This window comes from Empidonax traillii, unplaced genomic scaffold, assembly GCF_003031625.1.
Source record: "Empidonax traillii isolate 1590-97213 ecotype Southwest subspecies unplaced genomic scaffold, ASM303162v1 scaffold1327:size137700, whole genome shotgun sequence".
Taxonomy (NCBI): domain Eukaryota; kingdom Metazoa; phylum Chordata; class Aves; order Passeriformes; family Tyrannidae; genus Empidonax; species Empidonax traillii.
The window spans coordinates 38409-60958 of NW_020956520.1; the positions used below are offsets into that span (position 1 = coordinate 38409).

Below are 22550 nucleotides of genomic sequence, written 5' to 3' on the forward strand. Positions count from 1 at the left end.
TGTGGTGGTGGGGTTTTGAAGTCAAAGCATGTGATGCTCTCACTGCCTTTTCCAGACTCCCTCTCCTGGAGTGTAACTTTTGACTCTTAACTGAGCAAACTTTGATTATTCTATTCTTTCCATCCCTCTACCAGATGAGTAAAAGAAACATCAATAAAAACTTGCTCTGGGACATATTTTTAAGGGGCAAGATGTCCCTTACCACCATCCTGAATGTCTTCCTTTCAAATATTTCATTTCCCAGAAGGAGCTTTAATGAGATGCTTGTTTAGGTCTGTACAGAGATGTTTAAAGCCCCACCAAAATGTTTTTTTTTTTTTTTGGAGGCTCAGGGGTTGGTTTGGGATTTGCAGTCAGAGCTGACACCTCTTAGTGCAGAGAGAGCTTTTGGCACCGTCACACTCAGAACCATCAGTAATAATTTAGAGGGAAAATGGTTGCTCAATAGACACCCACAAATCCAGCATTTTATCGGTTGGAAATAAAAATACCCAGTGCAAAATACTTCATGTATGTCCAGAATCCATGAACCTGCCTTAGAATTCATTCTGTTCTGTTGGAAGACTGATGGAACTTATAAATATGGTTATAAAACATATTGACTGAGAAAATGCATTTTTTGGGTAGGTGGCATTGCCTGGTTTTGCAGATTAACTCAGATACCCACAGAAATTCTTCTGATGGGCCTTGCACTGCAGCTGTGGAATCCATTGCTCTGTTTGATGCTCGAGTGTGAACCTTATTTACTGCAGGAACGGCATGTCAAAACACTCAGGCTTTAAAAGCCCTGATTTTGGACCAAGTTCCCATTTACCAGCTTGAAACGGTTAAAAATTCCAAACAACTTCTGTTATTTTTGCGGTGTGAGCCCAGGAATCCACTTTAAATTATTGAATAATGTTTTATCTGCTCGGAGCTGCAATAATTACAGGTGTAGCAAAGGCTGGAATGGGCAGGGGACCCACTGGGAGCTGGAGCCTTGGGGCAGGAAGGATTTGCAGGGAAGGAAGGGAATGTCATACCAGGACAAAGGTGCTGCTTTGCTGAGCTGAGGGAAATTCAGGGTTATTGAGGCTTTAATGAAAGGTGTGAGGCTGGAGGGGCATCAGAGTCCCCTGGCTCAGGGTTTGCTTTGGGGTCTGCTTTGGCATTTGCTGTAAAATGAAATAACAGCTGGCTGGAGTTTGGGAGCTCTTGGAGGAGCAGGGAGCTCTCAGTCTGGAGGCCTGTGAATTATTGATGTGTTTTAGCAGGAACACTGAGCTCTGCTGGGCACTGTGAGCACAGCCAGGGCCAGCTGGGCTGGGCTTTATTCCCCCTGCTCCCTTCCTTGCCCTGAACTCCTCTGAGCCTCCCTGCATCCCTCAGTTCCTGCCTCACTTGAGCATCCTGTGGCTGAGGGGTTTATTTTCCTGTCCTAAAACCAGCGAAGATGTGGATGATGTGTCATGTTTGCTGTCAGGGTTATGTGTGTGTGTGTGTAAATCAAGCTACATCTGCGAGAGTAGCAATAATAATAAGTTTAATTGACACCAGAATTAATAAAGAATGTGGATTGCAGCGTGTTTGACACAGGCCCTGTGCTGTGAGGTTCAGAGGCTTGTGTGTGTGCTCTGGTGATCCACAGGCAGGAGTTTATTCCCATTTAAATGCACTTGGTTGCATGGCTGAAGGTGGTTTGAGCTATGGAAAATATAAGAAACACCTTATATTGTTTGTTTGCTCCTTTAGACAAGTTATTGCATCAGTGCTTGCTGTAGAGGAGTGTTTATTTTACTCAGAATTGTTGATAATTCACTGTTCCTTTGAAAACTACCAAGTCATTAGTGCAACAGTTAATTTTAATACCAATGTTAGAAAGCAAAATGAGAATGTAAATGTCTCCTTTACCCACAGTATGGGGTCTTTCAATATAATCCCAGAACAGGCTGAGTTGGAAGGACCAAGTTGGGTCCAGCTCCTGGCCCTGCTCTCTCAGGGCTGTCCTTGGGGCCCCCAGTTTGTCACTGTGACCACTGATCACCTGCCCAGTGACTCGAGGGCTTGGCCATTTAATTTGGGGTTACTGAGCATCACTTCACGTGCCCAGGGAGGAACTGAGTCACTGCTGGGCCAGGTTGTGTTTCAACACTGCCAAGAACTGAAGTTGGAGACCCCATTTCCCTGGAAATGTGTGGAGAACAAGGATGTCAGAGGAACAAGTGTTTTAGGAGCTTCCAAACGTTGCACAGGGCAGGATTGTGGCAGGATTACACCAACCCCCTTTTTTTTTTTAAGTTTGGAAAGTGCAATTAAATGTTTAAAACTAAAGGCCCAGCTCTGTAATTCCCATGTGAGAAGCTCTCAGGGTGTGAACCTGGTTCCAGTGTGACCTGAGTTTTTCATAATCCACCTTCCCCTGAACTGTTACCCGGGGAATTCAAAGGCTAAAATATTCTTTTCTTTAATAATCTTTAGTGGTTCATCTCCTGCCTCTGGCATTTTGACAGAATTTTTTAAATTAAAAAATGAAAGCAGAATTTCAGACGTGCCTGTGACCCTTTCTGCAGGTAACCCTCTAATTCCTGAAGTCCGTCCTGTGGGCACAGTCAATTAAGATTCTGACACAAGGTTCGAAAAAACCAGCACATGGTTTACAAACTACTCCACAAAAGTAAAAATCATCCTGTTTATGAAGCTTTTCCAAGGGAATTTCTTCAATACACTGAATTTAAGGCATTTTGCTTTGCTGTTCCTGCTGCCCTTTGCTGGGTCACCCCACAGAAGGTGCATTTTTTTCTCTCTGTGAAGGCATTTTTCTTTCTCCCCAGGGATTTTGGGACTGCACATGGCATAGTTCTCTTGGGCAGGGAATAAATAACCTGTGGCAGGCGAGGAGCAAGGCAATCCCTGTGTGTACTTGTGTTCAGGAAAATACAGTGTCGTGTTTTCCACGTGGCCTTTCTGTGTCTGAGGTTGCTCTACATTTACATGTAACCACTGGAAAGGGTTGGAAAGATCTCCAAGATCACCAGGACCAATCTCAGGCATCAGGCAGCACTTTCTAAGGTAATGTCTTTAAGAAATAATCTCACTGAGTTATAGGATGAGATCAGAATTTTGTGGGGAATAAAAGTTTCCAAATAAGTGTCACTTTTCCTTGGGGATTTCCCTGTGCAAGCCTTGGAGTGCACAAGTACCTCCAAGGCTTTCTCCACCAGGGTGAGGAAACTTGTTTGTTTAAAGAAACTGGAGTTTCTCCCACAGTTGCTTAAGACTTAAGATTTCACCATGAGCATTTCGGATTTTTTTTTTTCCCCCCATCTCATTTCTTTTCAGAACTGGAAATTGGTGGCAGTGGTGTCAGCTGTTCCATTCTCAACTGCTGGGAGGTGCCTTTCAGCAGAGTTAGAGAGGCTGGAACCTTTTCTGTCAACCATTGGGGCAGTTTCTGAGTCTTGTGGAGCCTCAGATGAAACATCTCGTTTTCAGTCTCTTCTTAGAGATTTTCCTCCTTGATTTGGTTGAGATAAAACTAAACCCACTCATTTCAGGGCTCGTCCTGGTGCCTGTTTGAACCTCTGGCAATGTTTTTGGCACCTCTGTTTTGGTAGGAAGAGTGTTAATGATAAATTAACTAATGATAAAGACGGATTAATCCTGTTTCCACTGTCAGAGTCCTGGCAGTTTCCCAGGATGTGGCACAAATGGGCATTTTCTCTGTCCTTTGCCCCCTCCTTCTCTCCCCCCATCCCCAGTTTGGTGCAGCATCACTGGACACACAGTAATGGGGGTGAGCAAATAACCCTCTGATTGGAAACTGGGGAACTTCTTTCATGGGTAATTTCTTTCAAATATTTTTTTTTCCTTCAAATTTACTCCTGTAAATGTCATTGGATGTTTTAATTACACAGCTCATCCAGCACACCTGACATGGTCTGGAGCTGTGAGAGTCCACAGAGCCACGTGGATGGATGTGTTTGTGCACATGGAGAGTGGGGGAGATGCAATAAATCCCAGCTTTGGGGGCACCTTGGAGATTCCTGCTAAAGCCTGTTGGTCTGGCTGAAGTTTTTGTGCAGCATCTGGTTAAGGGGGGAAGTTCTTACCCCAGGGAAAACTTTTCTTTTGAGAAAATCAGTTCGACCAAGTACCTGTTCTGCTCATTTTCCAGCCCCCTCTTTCCCAGAAGGAAAAGTGCTTCCATCTAGTCCATTCCACGTTTAGCACTTGCTCAAGTTTTTGTATAAAAATGCAAGAAAAACTTGTGTCAGGTTTGCCTCTGAACCACCTGTGGGCCGTGGACTTGCAGGTCCTTTGGTTAATGAAAGGTTCTTGGAGGGGGGCAGATTTGAGGTGTGAGGTTTGTGTTGGGGGGCACTGGGAGCTGGGGCTGTGTTTTTTCCCGAGAGGAAATGGAATAAGTTTCCCCTCAGCTTTTATCACTTCCTCCTGCCAGCTCAGGGGAGATTATTTGCCTTCATTTATCAGTTTGAAAGGTACATTTTGTTGCTAATGTTGGCCAGAGGAGTTGTGGCTGCCCCATCCCTGGAAGCATTCCAGGCAACCTGGGCTGGTGGGAGGTGTGGAATGAGATGAGATTTAAGGTCCCTTCCATCCCAAACCATTCTGAGATTCCTTACTGAGCTCATTCTCTGACACTAAAGGGGGCTGTGCACCCACAGCAGTAGCTCAAAGAATATGGACCCTTCTCTAATTAATTATAGAGTTAATATGTGGAACGTGGAGTGATGGCCAAGTTTTCCAGTGCTCCTGAAAGGGACTGATTTGAAACCACACTTCAGGAACTCCCCAGGATAAGCTGAAATCCTCTCCTGAGCCTCTGGAATCAGGCCTGTGGAAAGGAGGGTGTTGGGAGGAGAGTGTGTCCCACCCTTGCAGTTCCAGGAATGCTGGTATTGCTCCCTCTGACCTTCCCTCCTGTCTGAGTCCTGTTTGTGAGGGGGCTCAGGGTGGGGCTGGGGGCCAGCAGAGCTCTCATGGAAAACCAGAATTCAGATTTACTCCTGTCCCAGCAGAACTCTTAGGGGAAAACCAGGAGCTGCAGTTCCTAGTGGGAATTCAGATTTATTCATATACCCTGCACCTCCAAATTTGCTCCTGCCTTCCAGGCTCCTCAGGGTGTGTTTTGTTTCCCCCTCGTGTGCTTTAGTGAAGTTTTGTTCCCTGCCTTTGCATGTCCCTTGGAATTGCTCCTCTGTACGTGCAGAATTAAATCTGACTCAGCACAGCACAGTTGAAATAACACAAATACCTCTCTCTGGATGACAAGAGGGTGAGAAATCACAGCATAAACGTATCTGAGTGGAAAAGGTGCTTAGAAAATGTGACAGTGAGACAGGATCAATGACTCCCTTAAGCCAATTAAGCTCTCCTTGCCACAGCACTCTTCCCCCATCAAAATTAATGTTTCTGGAGGTTCTGTGTTGTTTTTTTTTTCTTCTCCCTTGGCACTCCTGCTGATAGCTGAGGTTTAGAAGGCATTTTTTCGAGAGACTTTGATTCTTATCAGCGTGGAAAAAATGTTAATATTGATTTAGTGGGGGAGAAAACAGGAGAAGTGAGTAAGAGACTAATAGCCTGGAATGACAGGGCTGTATCAATTTTCAGTGCTCTCCGAGGAATAATGTGCTTGTTTCCAGCAAATGGAAAAGTAGACTATGACTAAAACTGTCACTGACCTCCCACAGAATTTAATGGATTTTGGAGCTCAGAGAAGAAAAGACAGTTGTAACTAACTCTGTGATTTTAATGCACTTTCCTTGAAAATCAGCAGTTTTATGAAATGCTGCATGCAGGAAGATAACAACTGTATATATCTTATAGAGCTGCATAAAAATTTATATTCACTGCCTTAGTCTTATTTTTGACTATGGATGGATGCACTTCTCAATAAGCAGAAACAATAACATGTTATAGCTTTGAGGTGGTTTATATCCTTATATATCCTTATAGGATGTATATCCTTTGTATCCATTACCAGCATATAAACTGAGCCTGTTAAAAAAGGATGGAGAAAAACTGTAAAAAAAAATCTCATTCCTGGCCCATTCTCGTGGCTTTTCTGTGTAAGTAGTTCCTGAATGAGGTAAATAAATATAAGTAATGGTCCCTTCATGCGTTGGAGGGTCTGTGCACATTGATTTGCAGCAGCCAAAGGAAGGATCCTGCTTGGTCCAGTGGGAGACAGTGAAAGAAAGGACACTTTGTTTTGTGGCAAAGCCACTTTTCCTTTAAATAAATCAATAAATCAAGCAGCTCCTTTAATTTAACTGCCTCTTTGTTTTAGCCCGGAGCCACCAAGTGCTGGTTCCTCTTGCAGAGCTGTCTCCATTGTCCTGGCCCTGGCTGAGCTTTACTTCCATGAAAAACGGGGCCTCCTGAGCAGGAGAAGGATTTTGCTGCTGTTTGAGGATCCAGAATCCTGCCCTGATCCCTGGGATAATTTGGAGTGCAATGCCATCTAGTGTGCAAAGGGCTCTCAGGATTGCTGTGCTTGTGAGCTTCATGGCAGCAATTCCTGCCTGCACCTCATCCCAGCTCCAAACAGCTGCACTTTTCCCAGGGAAACTGTGGCTGTCCCTGGATCCCTGGAAGTGTCCAAGGCCAAGTTGGATGGGGCTTGGAGCATCCTGGGCTGGTGGAAGGTGTCCCTGCCCAGGGCAGGGAGTGAATCTCGAGGAGCTTTAAGGTCCCTTCCAACCCAAACCACTCTGGGATTCCATGATTTGGTGGAGATGGTTGTAATGAAATCTTAGCATTGTGAACTTTCAGTTTCCAAAATTCTCATCCTGACAGTTGCTTGGGGTTGTTTGGAGTGAGGATGGGCAGGAGGAAACAGTGATAATTTGCCCAGCCCAAGGGGGAGATTTCTGTGATCATGGGCTGATATTTTACCCTTTCTACGTGTGTCATAAATTAGTTTTCAGTGTTCAGAGCGTGGCCAGAGGTGTTTGTGTCCAGTTTGTTGTGCTTTCATGGCTGATAAAACACAGCTGTGAATCCACAGTGAGTCAAAGCCCTCCTGGACCGAACTGGAGGAGTTTGAACCTGACTGGGCTCTTCTTTGCACCCCGTGCTTTGATAGTTTGGGTGCAGGACAAACATTCCTTCGTCTCTCGCCTTGCCTTCATTGGTACTTTGAGCTCTTAAATTCTGCACATGGAATAATACAGTTTTCCTGGCAGTAGGACAGAAGAATCTCTCCTGTGCTGTTCTGAGAGGGGTATTGTGAGTGAGTTGGTTGCAGACTCAGTTCTAGCCCTGTTTTTGGTGGTGTTGTGTGACATCCAAGAACTGAATTTTGGATGCTGCCAGGAGAGGATTTATTTCTGAATAACCTCCCTTTGCTTTCCTTTTTCAGTTAATTGTGAAACCAGGCTTGAATAGGGTGTGAAATGGAAACAGGGAGAGGTAACACCAGCTGCCTTTATTTACATGTGTTAAGCAACACAGACCCAAACAACAACAGCAGCTGAAACTGGAGCCATTCAGGGAGTTTGAAATGCTCTGTATTTCACTGAGAACTTTGAAAAACGTGTCCCTTGTGGAGAGGTGGAAGGTCAGTGGCATATTTAGGTGTTTTATTTAAATTACCAGCCGTGGCAGGGTCCTCTCAGAGCCCTGAAGTGACTGCCTTTCAGCCCAGCTGCACTCCCAAATTCCCAGTGTACAGTCCATATTGGGGCTGGTTAAAATGTGATTTGTCAGTTGAGGGAGTGAGAGCTTTTCTGGTTTATATTTATTTATTGATATAATTTCCCTCTAAGAAGGAAATCAGCTCTCTGGTAGGAATTCTGTGAGCAAGTAGCACAGCTGGTTTATAAGAGTGACCAAAATCTATGATCAGGCTTGTTTTACACTGGTAAGACCCTTTTCAGCTCCATGTGTTTATAAGTCATACAGGCTAATTCTTCAAAGATTGAACTCGATGATCTTGGAGGTCTTTCCTAACCTTAAAGGTTCTGTGGTATTAGTTATCAAAATGCAGGCTGATTTCTGGCAGGCACCATCACTCAGACATCCCTCTCCTGCCTCTCACAGGTCATTTCAGGTGCTCTTTGCCTCAGCAAATATGTTTCCATGCTCAGAAGAGATTTTCCTCACTGTCACTGCCCATAATCCCTTTGCCCATGACAGGCCAGGCTACAGAGGATGATGTGTAGTGGCACCAGCTCTGTGCCAGGAATTCTTTCTCAGCTGTATCAGAGGAGACCGAGGTGCACCAGAAACTGGGATTTAGATGGGCTGAGGGACTCTGAGGAGAGAGCAGGACAGGAGAGGCTCCTTCTCACTGATCACTGCCCTGTTTGCACAAAACCAGGCTGCTCTTGGGGCGTTTTAGACTGTATAATTTATAGGCACTGATTTCCTCCATTCCCTGAATGTTTTTTTATGCTGCACCATCCCATGCTCTCATTTCCTTGGGGGGTATGAGAAGCAATCTCCTGAATTTTCCCAGCTTGTTCTACCTTGAAAATATGGCACCTTCTGGTAAGTTTCCCAATGTAACACCTGGAAGTGTCTTCTTGACACTTTAATGGACAGGGATTTTCCAGGGGTCGGGAGAAATGGGGCAGTGGGTGGGAAAGAAGCAGAGTTTCTTTCTAACAATGCTAATTTTCAATTCTTGAACCAGCTTGCATTGAGCATTACAAATTCTCCAGGGTATTTTCAGAGCTGAAGGAACAAAGAGAAACTTTGAAGAGGGGGAAATCGCTATCAGCTGATGGAGAAGGCTGGAAAAGTGTATGTTCCTATACTGAAAAAGCATTTTCCTATACTGAAGTTGTATGTTCCTGTGCTGAAAGTGGATGTTGCTGTCCTCTGCTGTGCTGCACTGAACTTTAACATACCTGTGTGAGGAAGGAAAGCTGATGAATTGTCCTTACAGTCATGTGGAGATGTTTTTTGGGCATCAAGGATGTTTTTGTTATATGTTATTCTTAACACATAAGAAGTGGACAAGGGACATGTAAATAAATTGAAGTGTGTTGTCAGTTTAGGCAGGAAAAGGGGAAAATTGGGAAAATTGTCCATAGGCAGGAACGTGGGTATCAGGGCTGGAATGGGCAGAGTTCTCTGTCCCCTCACTGCATCTTAGAATGCACTTGGTAAAGAAATAAACTCTGAAAAGTGTGCAAGAGGCTTTGAAAATGTGTTCTTTGCAGAGTCAGACTTCGAATGTGAACCTGTGGGGAATTCCTCTGTGTGGTGCTGGTGGAACAGACCACGCTGATAACCCCACTGGGTGCTGATGGGATCATTCCCTGTCATTTCTGGGCTGCCCAGCCCGTGTCTGGGACTGACAGGACACCCCAAGTACAGTGGCTGCTTCAAACAGGGCACCATCTACAGTAAAATAATAAATTAAATGCAAGGCTGACTAGTGACATATTCAGGGTAAAAGCCCTTCTTGGCTCTTGGGAGGTGGAGGCACCGGCAGGGACCTGCAGCTTCTGAGAACTGATGAACTCGTGATATGTGTTTTACAACTTCCCTGGCCAGGACTGCAAAATTACTCCTGGATCTGGCCAGGGAGCACTTTGGCCAAATTTTACAGTAAAAGGGTGAGTCTGTGCTTAGAAAGTGTCAGATTTTGAGATTTCCATGTTAAACCTTGGAGTTCAGGCAGGTGGATGTGAGAAGAGGGAGCTGATTGCAATCCCTCCCTTTAAAGGGTGGAATAAATCCTCAGGCAGGGGGGTGGGCTGGCTTCCATGGCCTGTGGTTCCCAAAATACCTCCTTCTGCACAGGAAGGACTAGACCTGGCTGTTCTGGGCTGGCAGAGGTGCTGTGGGATCGCAGCAGCATCAGCACAGGGTGTGCTGTTTGCCAGATTCACTCTAAAGAGATCATTCCTCGAGCAGTTAAATTACCACACACACATCAGATTGGACCCAGGTTTTTGGGGTCCTGGGGGCAGGGGTGATCTCCTTGTTCGTGGCTGTCGGGGCTCAGGTGCTGGGTGATAAAATCCAGCCGGTGAAGGATGACCTGGGCCGTTCGGATGAGGATCGTCCATCCCGCGGTCACACACACATCCCTCGGACACGTGGACGCGTTTAGGGCTGTTCCCTGACCGGGGGAGGCTCTGGCAGCAAAGTTTTCATCCTTGAATCCTTGTTTGCTCTGGGGAATAAGCAGTGCCCGGGGATCTGCTGTCGCTCAGCCCCAGGGAGCACATCCTGCCCTGGTGCTCAGCTCGCCCAGCCCCGGGGACCGGGCAGGAATTTCCCGGAGCCTCAGCGGGGAAGGACGGGCAGTGAGGAATCAGCTTTGCCTCAAACCGAGCTGCCTTTCAGCATGTGATGGCACTTGCTGCCGGTTTTTTTTTCCCCTCTGCTCTCGGGCTGGAGCCGCCGCAGCCCCGGGAGCGCGATCCCTGCCCGCCTTCCCTGCCTTCCCTGCCTCCCTGTTTCTCTTGGCTCTCCCGGAGCCGCCCGGCTCGTCCTGCGGGACCTTCCCGAGCAGGGCAGGGCAGGGCAGGGAAGGCGGCGGATTCCTCGTTGCCGCAGCCCCAGCATGAGCTGGGCAGTGCGGGAGCCGCGCTGGGGGCCGGGCAGGGACAGCCCCGCCGGTATTCCCGGGAATGCTGAGCTGCGGGAGCGGCTCCGGGACGGCGGCGCGGAGAGGCTGATGTGACCGCCCGTGGGGAGCCCGATGCCTGCGAGGTGTTCTCAGTCGGCCGCTGGGAAGCTCCGGAGGGACCTGGAGGGGTCAGGCCTGGGCTAGGGATCCATCCATGGGAAGGACGGAGCTCTGGAGCAGGGGTAAGTAGTGCCCAGCCCGCGGGGACGCTCCGGACTGGCCGTGAGCTCCCGGAGCCACAGGCATCCCATAAAGCCGTGGCCATAGAGAGGATTCAGCACCCCCAGCAGATGGAGTTTGCAGGGGGTTGGTTGTATTTTTGTGCAGACAAAGCTCAAAAGGACAATGCACACTGTGGGTCTCCTTCCAGGGATTAACCTGGGGCCTCTGGGAAGAGCTTTTTGCAGCGAGGTGATCAGTCTGAGATGGTATCAGAGAGGTGGGGGGACATCCCAGCAGTGCTTTCTACACTGGCCATCGAGACACAGGTTTTTAAACCTTTAGTGCATCTTCTGCTAGTTAGAGAAATGAGAGGACAGTAAATGAGTGAGGATGTTGGATGCTCTGGTGCTAGCTGTGTTCCAAACTGTTGCTAACAATGCGTGAGGGTAGGGTTGGCAAAGGTTTCCTTTCAGAACGAGATTTTATCATTTATTTCCTTTGCTTTGATCTTTCATGCATCTTTAAAAATAATCCTTTGAATATGAAGTGGTATCAGTTGATAAAGTGAATGTGTGTCAACTCTGACCTTTTACCTGGGTTATTTTGTAAACCTTTATTATGTTTGCTTGTTTTCTTTGATAAAGATTTGAATGTTTGTGAAGCAGACTTGGATAAATCTTTCATCTGGTACAGGGACACACAATACTCGTGTTAGATGTCAGTCTGACAGGAACCAGAGAAAAATCTGTGGCTGACAGAATGGTTTTAGGAGGTTACATGCATTTCTTCATTCATAGCCTGTGAATTATTAACCAGACAAAATCGGCATCTGGGCTTTCTAGGAACAACTCTGCCCACGTGCCCACCTCAGAAATCCTGCCACAGGAGCTCAGTGCCACTCCAGGCTCTCAAAGGCAGCACAAACCTGTCACGGCATCTGCAACACCCCTGAAAAAAACGTGATGAGAATTCCCCTGGCTGTTTCGGCAGTGTAAGTCACTGTGTGCCAGGATGTGTCCCAAGTGCTCCCAGTGTGCTGGCTCAGCTTCTTGGCTTTTGTGGAGGAGACTTGGACTTAAACCACTTCCTATTTCCTGCCTGTCTTTGCTCCTTGCTTTTCCTAAGGCCCACTGAGCCTTTTATCCCTTGTCCCCAGATTTGCATATCTGAAGAGGGGGAATCTCTTCCCAGACTTTGTTTTCCTGCGTTATTTGGTCAGGCTGAGTTGACACCTTTCCTCTGAGGGTTTGGTTGGTGTTGCTGGTGATGCAGCACCTGAGATACTCAAAAATCTGACCTTGTTATTTGCCATGAGTTAAAGAAACTGTGAGGGTTTTTTGTGTTTTATTTCCGTGTGTTTGGCTGAGCAGCCCCAGCAGAGAAACCAGGACTGTTTGGACTGGCAGCTTTCAAATTCCTGCACAGTTTGGTGGCAGAGCTGCTCACACACAAAATTCAGCCACTCTGAGACTTGAATGAATGATTTGGAAGCTGTTTATTGCACTTGTGGATCTTTTCTTATGCTGATTCCTTACAACACACTTCTGTGAATAAGTGAGGTCTTCCTTCCTCCCTCCCTCCTTCTCTTCCTCCTCTTCCTCATTTTAAAAGCTGGGAATTCATAGGGAACAACTCAGTCTGCTCTGGAGTGCCTTTAGTTGTTTAACCCAGCTTTGCAGTTGCTTTTGTGAAGGAAGTGCTATATTTATGTGACATTTTTTTATGGAAATTGAATTTGAGAGGGCTAAGTTGTGCCCCCCAAGATTATTTTCATTTCCTTCTGGCTGCAGCACACTTATTTCCTTTCCCTGGGAGCCCTGGGGTTGGTGCAGCTGAGCCCCACGGGGCTGTGGAGATGCCCTGCTGGAGGTGAGGGTGTCCAGGGCTGCCCCAGCTCTGGGAACATGCTGTGGAGCAGGACATCACACATCCCCCTGTGCTGTCAGCTTGGAACGTGCTGTTTGTCCAAACAGCAGCACAGCCATTTGATCACAAGGTGCCACAGTGGAGGCTCTGTGTGTGCTGCACCAGATGCATCAGTTCCCCCCAGGCTGGGCTGCCCCTTCCCTCCCTTTGGAAGAGCTGTGCTTTGGATTCCCAGCAGAGGTGTGCTGGGAAAAACCTTCTCCTTTGTGCTCTGCCCCTCAGGGTGTCTCTTGGTGGTCAGGAGTGATAGAAGGGAGTCAGGAACAGATTCTGCTCATTTATCTGCTAGTTGTTCCTCCCTGGAGCACATCCATGGAGCAGAGCACGTGGAGTTCACTGCTGAGCCTTGGGGAGTGGGGCTGGGAATGGCCTCCTAACCTCAGTTTGCAGAAGCACCATGGTTGCCTGAAGCAGTTCATGCTCTGGCAGCGATTCCCCAGCCGTGGCCGCAGTTCCTGAGCGCGGGGACTTTCCATGTTGTCACCATGTGTAAGTTATTCCCGGTCTGGTGGAAGAACAGCCTCCCCTGCCCTGGTAAACACTGGTTTGGGAGCCTCTGCTCCAGGGTTGTGGTTCATGTTGCCCTCTGAAAGCCCAAAGCCTGGAAATAGTGTTTCCAGGAGAAGGAAGTGAGGTTGTCACACAAGCAGAAAGTGTGCAGGGAAGATGCAAAGCAAATCTGGGAGTGGCTCCACATTTCTCCCGAGTCTTCCTGAGCTTCATTCCAAGTGGGAGAGATTCTGTGTCACGTGGAGGAGCCAGAAAATCCAGGTTTCACCCAGCTAAGGTGAAAAGCAGTTTTCAACCCAGTGGCTTCAATCTGACAAGTTCAGCAGTGTTTATTTTATGGCCATCATTTCTGTAGCCTGGAATACACGGAGCAAGGGAGTTTCTCAGTGGTCAGTTCTTGAAGACCTTGAAAGACAAAACACAAAGCCATGAAATTCCAACTAAACCCCCCTCAGGCTGCAAATGGAGCCCGTGTAGCCATCCAGGATGTTGTGCCCTCTTTGCCAGTCACCACTGCCCAAGGTACTGCTCTGCATGGAGCCACACATGGGGCTGGGTGTTCCTTGGGTTGGTTTCAATAACATCAGATATTTTAACTCCAGGAAAACATTGGGTTTTCAGACGCTCAGAAGTTGTTTTTGCCTAATGGAGTCCCCAGTGGCTGCATCTAAGAAGTTTTTATGAATATTTCATTGCTTCTGAAGATTGACCTTCTTACACATTTAGAGGAAATAAAAGGGTGAGACCACATGAGAAAAGGGGGAAAGCATCTCTGATACAACTCTCTGAGATTTTATGTCCCAACAAGCTTAGGCATCAAATAGACTTGGCTTAAGAATTAAAACAAACAGACTCCAGCAGTTCTACATGAGCTGCCTGCCTTGGCAGCTCAGCCTGGGATTGGGGATTGAGGGGGGGATATTCCCAGGCTGGGCATTTCTGACTGCAGGGAGTGAAATGGTGTCAAGGTTACTCCTGATTCATCTTCAGAGATGAAACCTGGGGGGGATTGATCACCACCAAAACAACTTTCACTCCACACTGATGTGATGGCAGGAACACCATCAGGTGCTGAGAACTTCACCCAGAGCTAAAAGCTGGTGTTGAACTGCAGAGTTGGCTCCTGCCATGGATTTTGTTTCTCTGCTGGGTTTTGGGGTTGTTCCTCTGCTGTGCCTGAGCAAGGGCAGTTCCCTGCTCTGTGGGCAGCAGTGGGAACAGCCTCAGTGACCTTTGTGCAGCACCACACCTGGAATTAACCTCTCAATCAAATGCCAAATCCTGGAGCCGTTAAATCTCAAGGGATGCCCTTCTTTGCTGCCACCCCAAAGCGGTGCCATTTGCCCTCCCTCTGGGAAGAGCTCAGGTGGTGTGGATTTAAGGAGTTGCAGCAGCCTGTGCCACCACAGGAGCTTTTATTCCTCATGTCCTGGTCAGGATGGAAGCCCAGCACTCCCCATCTCCATCCACCTCCAGCTGTGGCTGCCCCTGGATCCCTGGCAGTGTCCAAGGCCAGGTTGGACGGGGCTTGGAGCAACCTGGGCTGGTGGAAGGTGTCCCTGCCCATGGCAGAGGTGGAGTAGATGGTCTTTAGGGTCCCTTCCACCCCAAACCATTCTGGGATTGTGTGGTTTCAAAGTTGTCCTCTGCAGGATTTGTGAGGGACCTCAAGGAGTGTCCCAGCTATCCCAGGGTACTTGGGCATGACCTCACTGGAAGCTCAGAGTGCAAACAAAGGAACAAAACAGCCCAAAGAAGACCAGTTCTGGTGCATGTAAGGCACATTTGGAACTCTTCCTGCATCCAGGAGGATTAAAGCACCCTGAGGGTCCTGCAGGGACCTGCCCTTTCCTCTGGCTGTGCATATTTATAAACTGTGGGAGGATTTATTAGTGTTGAAAGTGAAGCTCAGTCGAAGGGATGCTGAACAATCATCCTGCCACAGGAAAAAATTGTCTCGTGTGATTTGCCGGCTTTTAATAGTTCTGAAAGTAACTCCAGGCAGAATCCACATCCCACAACCTTTTACATTTACTTAGTGCTGGTACTTGCATAAAATTTAGCTGCTGAGTTCACCTGGGATTTGGTAGGAACCTGCTGGGAAAGGGATTTACTGTGTCCAGCTCTGGGGCTCCAACAGGACAAGGATGTGGAGCTGCTGCAGAGAGTCCAGAGGAGCCCCTGGAGATGCTCCCAGGGCTGGAGCCCCTCTGCTCTGGTGAGACCTGAGAGCCCCTTGCAGGGCCTAAAGGGGCTCCAGGAGAGCTGGAGAGGGACTGGGGACAAGGCATGGAGGGACAGGACACAGGGAATGGCTTCCCACTGCCAGAGGGCAGGGATAGATGGGATATTGGGAAGGAATTCTTGGCTGTGAGGGTGGGCAGGCCCTGGCACAGGTTTCCCAGAGAAGCTGTGGCTGCCCCTGGATCCCTGGAAGTGTCCAAGACCAGGTTGGATGGGGGTTGGAGCAACCTGGGCTGGTGGAAGGTGTCCCTGCCCATGGCAGGGGGTGAATCTGGGTGTGTTTAAGGTCCTTTCCAGCCCAAACCATTGGGATTCCATGATTGAATGTCTCCTCTATCCTCACACATTCCAGTGATGTTCTCTGTTGTACTCTGCTCAGTCCATGGGCAGCAAACAGGATCTCTTCATGGGGACACTTTGCCTTTTTACAAAGAGGTGCCTTTGAGTTTAATTCCAGCATCCAGAAACTTCTACACGATGTCACACACACTTTACAAAAAAGGGACATGAAAACCATAGAACCACAGAACAGCTGGGGCTGGAAGGGTCCTTAAAGGCCAAAATCCAGCCATCCTGGGAGGGCTGTGCTTGGATCTCTGCTCACCCTGGTGCTGAGCATGACAGACCTGGAGTGTTCCATGGACTATCCAGAGATTGTGTCCAACCTGGAGCAGTGATCCATGTGGCCTTACAGGAGATGCATCTTCTTTTTTTCTCTTCTCAAGCTCTATTGGATTTTATACGTATTTTTTGCTGCTCTTGAGTACTGCTTCGGAGTTGTCAAAGGGGTGATGTCAAATATCAGGGAAGAAATGGAGTTTCAGATAGAAAAATATTATTTAAACAGGTCTTTCTTATCTTTAGTTTGATCATTAGTTCAGGATATTTATGGCTGGTAAAGAAACCACTCTGTTAGAAATGTTCTTTTCCTGCTCTGAAGCCACAGTTGGGGATGAGAAGGCGAAAGCAGGAGATGGGAAGTGTGTGGGAGGATAATTAGTACATTTAGCAAGATAAAGCTGGAGTGAGGCAAACCAGGCCAGATAAATACATTTGTGCTGTCAGAGTAATTAGGTGGGAAATATTTCCCTGTTTGAGGAGATTTGCCAACCTAAAATTTCGAATATAATAAAATAAAATTCTCAAGTACATCAGGAGGCAGGTCTTGAAGGTGCCCTGTTACAAAAGCAGCTTCTGTAAGTAATGGAGTGGGTAATGAAGGTGGTGTTTGAATGATCAGGTCAATTCAGGGGGTAGTGCAGGTTCTCTCTGTGAGGGCCTGGAGCTGAGAGAGGTAAGAAAAGCAGCATCTCAGAGCTTGATCAGTCTTATGGCTTTTAATTTCTTCAGGATTTGTCCCAAGGATATTTGGGCCTTAGAATTTATTTCTTTTCCTTTTTTTTTAAATAAAACACAGCAATGTTTCCCAGGGCAATGAGCCTCATATTTCTTTCTCTTGGCCACCAGACACACTTTTCACCCAAGGCACACATTCCAGAGCCACTGGACCCGTGGCTTCGTCCTCTTCTGGCTGCTGAACTGCACAAACATCATCAATTAAGGGAGGGGACACATCCAGGAGATGTTGAAGTGTGGTGGTTCAGGGGGAAATGAAAAGGAGTTGTTCCTGATACTGCCAGGAAAGTTCTCAGCTGGAACAGGGTTTGAGGCTTGAGGAGCTGTTGCTGTGGCTGAGCGTGAGCAGCAGCAATTGCAGTTCCCTGTGTCTGGTCCCCGCCTTTGCCAGGGATTGAACCTTAAATTCCAGCTCGGAAAAACGTGCAGAGATCCCCAGGTTTCCCTGGAACAATGACACGACCTCTGCCAGGAAAAGCATCAGCCTTTCCACTGGCTGAGAACTCCTGGCAAAGGCTCGGACAGCGTTCCTGCCATCCCTTACTGGTGTCCCTGCAGATGTGGCTGTGTTTGGGATGGGGCCTGGGGGATTCTGTGCCTGTCCAGGGGGCTGAGCCATCACCCTGTGCCCCATCACACCCTGCTGAGCTGGGGGGCTCAGATATCCAGGAGCTCCTCATCCTGCCTGGACCTCTGTCCCTCGGTTGTGTGGGGGCACTGGGAGGGGGAGGTGTGTAAATGGGGCTCACCTTGCTTGTGCTTTATGGCAAACTTAAAACAGATGCCACATTTATAATATAAATATAACTGTATAGCATATTACTTATATTATACAGTTTATTATATTAATTATATAAATATATTTATCCCACAATATGATTATATGTGTATATTTTTAGGTATTTATACTATCATATGATTATATTTACAATGTATTTATAATATAACTAATCAAGAATAAATATTAATAACTAATTCCATTGAATGGCTCCCACTCTAACCTTAACTCTAACTCTGTTGGTGAGAGGGATTTATTTGGGATTTTTTCTTTTATTTGATGTTTTGTTCTCTTCCTTTTTCAGTCTTTTTAATTGTATTGAAGCATTATTTGAATGGCAGCTCTCCACCATGGCTCTGTCTTACATGTGATGTGTGAGAGTGAGATTGGTGTGTTCAGGGCTTTAGGAGCAGAAGTTGAAATAAATAAGTTCAGAAATGAATCAAATCCACACTTCCCAGGCTTCTCACAAACGATCCTTTCATCAGGAGAGCTGGGTGGTGGAGTCACCATCACTCAGCAAGCAAGGGAAACAAGGAAGTGAAAGCCAAAACTATCTAAAAGCTTATTTTGACATCTGGGGGTCAGGGGCACAGATGTGCCCCACTGACCTTGCAAAGCCAGGTCCTACCTGGTGAGGGTTTGGCACTTCTTTCTGAGGCACTGATTGGAACCAGTAGAAAGCCAGAAGGTCTGCAGCTTGTGCTGTATTTGCACACCAGGGACTGGCTCCTGGAGGAGGCATTAGTGCCATTATTGCTACATAATTTAGTGGCCAACAATGCTAGTCCTGGCAGCAGATTCATGTAGTGCTTTTCTTGAAATGATTCTCACATTTTGAGAATGGTCAGGGTTAGAGAGTTGGGATTGCTTCTCAAGTTTTTAAGAGGAGCACCCAAGACTCTGGCTGTGGTTGGAAGGAAAAAAAAGTGATTTCAGGGATGTCAAAAGCTGCCTTTTAATTGTTTTTCTGCCTGTGGTCACAGTGGCAAGTGAAGCAGGGCCCCAGCAGCTGCCTCTGGGATCTGTGTGAGGGAACGTGGCAGGTCCTGGTGCCTCCCAGGCAGGTTCACAGTCAGGTGAGAATCCTGGAGCTCCAGACAAACAAAGGAGCTTCCCAAAGTCCTGCTGCTGGTTGGGAGGATTATTCTTGGAGAGGGAGAAGGAGCTTCCAAAGCCACTGTGGAGAGGAGAGATGAGAGCCCTGGTTTGGATCTGGAGGAGAAATGCTCCCTCAGACTTGTGCCCTGTGAAACCACTGAGCTTGGGATGAGATCCTGAATGTGTCACATCATAAGTCACCCTCTGCTTTGTCGCTGTTCTGCTCTACAGGAGGAATAACCAATAAACTCCCCTCTGCAGGAGACCCCTGTGATCACTCTCCTTATCTCCCAGCTTACCAGAGCTGAGCCTCTTTGTCTCAGACATGAACTAGAAGCATTTTTAAGCTTGTCCTCCCTTATGATCAGTAGAATCTTGACCAGCAAGCACAGCTCTTTAGGGCAAAATTGTATTTGAACAAGGGATGGGACTTAATTTTTGTCTTTGACAATGCCAGGGGGAAACTTGGTACTGTGAGATCCTTCGTGCTCCTTCAGCCCAACCTCCTGCTCTTGGAAGTCTTTGCTGTTGTGTTTGTTAGAGTTTCTCATCATTAGGTAGATCTTTGAGGAGCTGCAGCTCTTATTTGTCACCTGCACAAGCAACATGGTGTGAGTTTGCTGGTAGAGAAAAAACTGTGTTGAATTTATGCTCAGCTCTTGGTGGGTGTGTGCACAAAGGCACAGTGGAGCCTCCCAAATTTGTCTGTAGCTGTGACAAGACAAATTTGAACAATACCTTGACACTGTTGCCCAGAGCAGCTGTGGCTGCCCCATCCCTGGCAGTGTCCAAGGCCAGGTTAGGGCTTGGAGCACCCTGGGCTGGTGGGAGGTGTCTGATGCTCTGCTCAGTGACCATAAATGCTGGTTGCAGATTATTCCGGCTGTCTCAGTGATCCACACTGGGATGGGTGCAGGGGTATCCTCAAGACCTGCTCTCTGCCCTGTCCCACTCTGGAGCCAAGCACACTCTGCCCGTGAGTCGTGTTTGGAATCCACTGAGGTCAGGAGAGGCTTTTGCTCAAATCAAGCCTGGGGGCAGCTGTGCTTCCCAGGATGTTCTGTTTACAAGGGATGCAGCAGCAGGAAAGGCTTTTCAGCATCAGGGCATCCATGATTTCGGAGAGAGCATTCATGTGTGTCTGCTGACAGAGCAAAACACAAACTGAGCCACATGGGGAACAGGGAACACGAGTGAATATTCATCTTTGGGGGCATTTTGCTGCCAGGACAGTTGTGTTACAGGGTAAACCCAAGGGGTGTTCCTGGTAAACAGCTCTCTCTGCCTCTCAGTCAGCACAGAGCTGCTGTGGGAGGGGAACTCTGGAACAGGACAGTTGCAAAGTGGCACGGTGGGTTTAAATGTCACCTCTCCCCACAGAGAGTTTGTCTGGGCAGGGCCATCGGGAGCACTGCAGTGGGGACAGGCTGTGTGGGTGTGAAATCACTGGCTGTGCCCCCGCAGGTCGGGGCTCAGGCAGGTGTGTGCTTTAAATGGAGCTGCTGTGACTCCACGTCCCACACACATGCACCTCACAGATGATTCACCTGCTATTTCTGGAGAGTTTGTGCACAGACTTGGCTTGGCTCGAGTCCAGCCTCGTGTAATCAGCCTGTGTGTGGGGGGGGTGATGCAGTTCAAGCTGTGTCTTCACCTGCCCCGTGCCCTTTTCTACCCTGTTGTGCAGAACCAGGCCCTGAATGTCTTCAGGGAGCTGCTGCATTTGCACTTTGGTGCTTTTTGGGGTGAATGGAGCCTGACAAGGCACAGCAGAGCCTGTGGGGATGTGTGTAAGCACTGATGCACCTGATGGAGGCGAGGCCTGAAATTCCCTGGAGGGCTGGTGGAGGAGGTGTTTGTACCCTCAGTAAGCACAGGGTGGATGGTTTCTCTCTGGGTAGGAAACCCACATTGAATTCATAGAATCCCAGAATGGTTTGGGGTGGGAAGGGACCTTAAAACCCACCCAGTCCCACCCCCTGCCATGGGCAGGGACACCTTCCACTAGCCCAGGCTGCTCCAACCTGGCCTTGGACACTTCCAGGGATCCAGGGGCAGCCACAGCTTCTCTGGGCAACCTGTGCCAGGGCCTGCCCACCCTCTCAGCCAAGAATTTCTTCCACTATCCCATCTCTCCCTGCCCTCTGGCAGTGGGAAGCCATTCCCTGTGTCCTGTCCCTCCATCCCTTGTCCCCAGTCCCTCTCCAGCTCTCCTGGAGCCCCTTTAGGCCCTGCAAGGGGCTCTCAGGTCTCCCTGGAGCTGAACAATCCCAACTCTAACCCTAACCCTTAACCCTTTCCTCACAGGAGAGGTGCTCCAGCCCTCTCATCATCTTTGTGGCCCCAATTAAACCAGAGCTCCGTGTTACCTGGCAGGCATGGAAAATCCCCCCAGCATGGATTAGCTTTCCTCTCCTGTCTGCTGTGTTGTTTTTAATTTGACTTTGGTTTCAAGACTCAGCCAGCGAAGAATGGTGGTGAAGTTGGGCAGAAGGTGCAATACAGAACTGATGGTTGTGTTTCATCACGTTAATGGCAGGAATCTTCACCCTCTTACACACAGAGAGGAAAGTCCCTCTTACAGATCTTTCCCATTGCCTCTTCCTGGAGTGCAGTTTTTAAGTGGAATTAAGATGCTGTGCAGCACTCAGAGAGATTTATCTCTGGGACTGTGTTTCACACCAGCCTGGGGGGGGGAGGGAGCGTGGAAATCATTCAGGCTCTTGCTGGAAGCTCTGCAGGAGGGAGAGGGGATGGGTGGAAGGAGGGGACTGCCTGGGAGACCAAAAAAATGAGTGTGGAGGAAAGAGAGGCACAGGAGGAGCTGCAGCAGTGGCTGAGGAAACAGAGGATGGGGATTCTGGAGGGGGAGGATTTCTGAGGAGTAAAGATAGACCCAGATGGAGGTGACACTGAGTGGTTTCATCTGCCAGAGCATCCACAGGGCTTTGACACTTTCCATGTCCTTCCCTGCATGGGCAGCCCCAGCCAAGGGCTCTGGGGTGTCCCCAGGGAGGTACCCCTGTTTTATCTGCTCTGCACTGTTGGGCTGCAGCCTGAACGTGCAGACTGGATTTAGAATATATCAATTATTTGATGGAAAATTTGCATTTGCTTCCCAAAAAGCAGCGCCATGCAAAGTGTTGCCTGCGCCACCAGCAGGAGGGAGTGGTCAGCGTTTGCACACAAGTTTCTAAATGTATTTAGTGGTGTAAAAATACAGTAGATTGCACGAATCTAAAAGCTCTGTTTGGTCCGGAGATCTGTGTAATCATCTGTGTATAGCCATCAGGAGATTAGCATGCAGGGAGTTGGGCTGGTGAAGGAAGAGGCTGAATGGGTGTGCTCTGGGAACTCCTCACAGAGAGCAGGGAGGGGACTGGCAGGATGAAAAGTGAATTCATTCAGGGTGTTGTGGTTGTTTATATGGGAGGGAACTCCTGTGTCCCTTTCAGGAGGTTCGTGTCTCTCATCACCCACTTCTCCTTTTCCCTGCTTACACTCATTAAATATGGCAACTGGGGATTCTCCTCAGTCCTTTTTTTTTCATTTCTGCTTTCATTTGTTTCAGGGTTGGTGGTTTTTCTTTTTTTGCTCTCAGCTAATTAGGATTTTTTTACAGACCTTAAGTTTTATGTACACATTTCCTTTATTTATTTGCTTTGCAAACAGTCTTAATTTGCTTATGATCGTCTGTAATCTTGGTTTTCAGAGAAGATCATTAACCATGAGCCATTTTCAGTGGGGGATATCAAGACCAGTGGGAGTAACAGGACCAGGATGCTCAAGGCTCAGTAGATGTGCAGGAATGAGACAGTTAAATCTCCCCTCACTGCTCCCAAACAGGCACATCCTGATGTTGCAGTTAATGACTCTGTATGT

General features: G+C 47.9%; 1 protein-coding gene across 1 annotated transcript in view; it reads left to right on the forward strand.

The window, feature by feature from the left end:
* Window positions 1-22550, forward strand: part of LOC114069661 (rho GTPase-activating protein 32-like) — a gene marked incomplete at its 3' end in the record, with an annotated part of 122021 nt that overhangs the window by 22732 nt on the left and 76739 nt on the right. The gene's annotated exons all lie outside the window — the stretch shown is intronic.